General features: G+C 32.9%; 1 long non-coding RNA gene across 1 annotated transcript in view; it reads left to right on the top strand.

Moving 5' to 3' along the window:
- Positions 1 to 220: 220 nt before the first annotated feature.
- Positions 221 to 304, top strand: part of LOC108368930 (uncharacterized) — a 2,285-nt gene continuing 2,201 nt past the window's right edge. The window contains exon 1 of the long non-coding RNA XR_001848440.1: positions 221 to 277. This is a non-coding gene — a long non-coding RNA (uncharacterized LOC108368930). The remainder of the gene's footprint in view (positions 278 to 304) is intronic.

Genomic DNA, 304 nt, shown 5'->3' with positions numbered 1-304 from the left:
ATAAATTTTCTAAACTTAGCAATGCTAATTCTAGCTTATCATTTAACTTTAAGCAATGCGATTTTTTGAAATTGAATGGTCTTTTGTTGGATGTCAACTGGGATAACTTGTTTCACCACTGTAATGTCTCGGAGTGTTTCGAGAAGTACTGTTGTAGAAATTTGCAAATGTACTCTTCCAGAATTAACAAAAAAGCATTACAAGGTACCATGGCACAATGCGGCTTTAATGAGACTACGAAATAAGAAAAACAAGTTTCTTCGTAAGTTCAAAAAAAGTCATAATAATGTTTACTTCGGCCTGT

The sequence above is a fragment of the Rhagoletis zephyria genome, unplaced genomic scaffold (assembly GCF_001687245.7).
Source record: "Rhagoletis zephyria isolate East Lansing unplaced genomic scaffold, Rhagoletis_zephyria_1.1 Rzeph_scaffold_00003, whole genome shotgun sequence".
NCBI classification, from domain to species: domain Eukaryota; kingdom Metazoa; phylum Arthropoda; class Insecta; order Diptera; family Tephritidae; genus Rhagoletis; species Rhagoletis zephyria.
The sequence above is the reverse complement of the archived record's forward strand: the minus strand, read 5'-3'. Positions and strand labels throughout refer to the sequence as shown.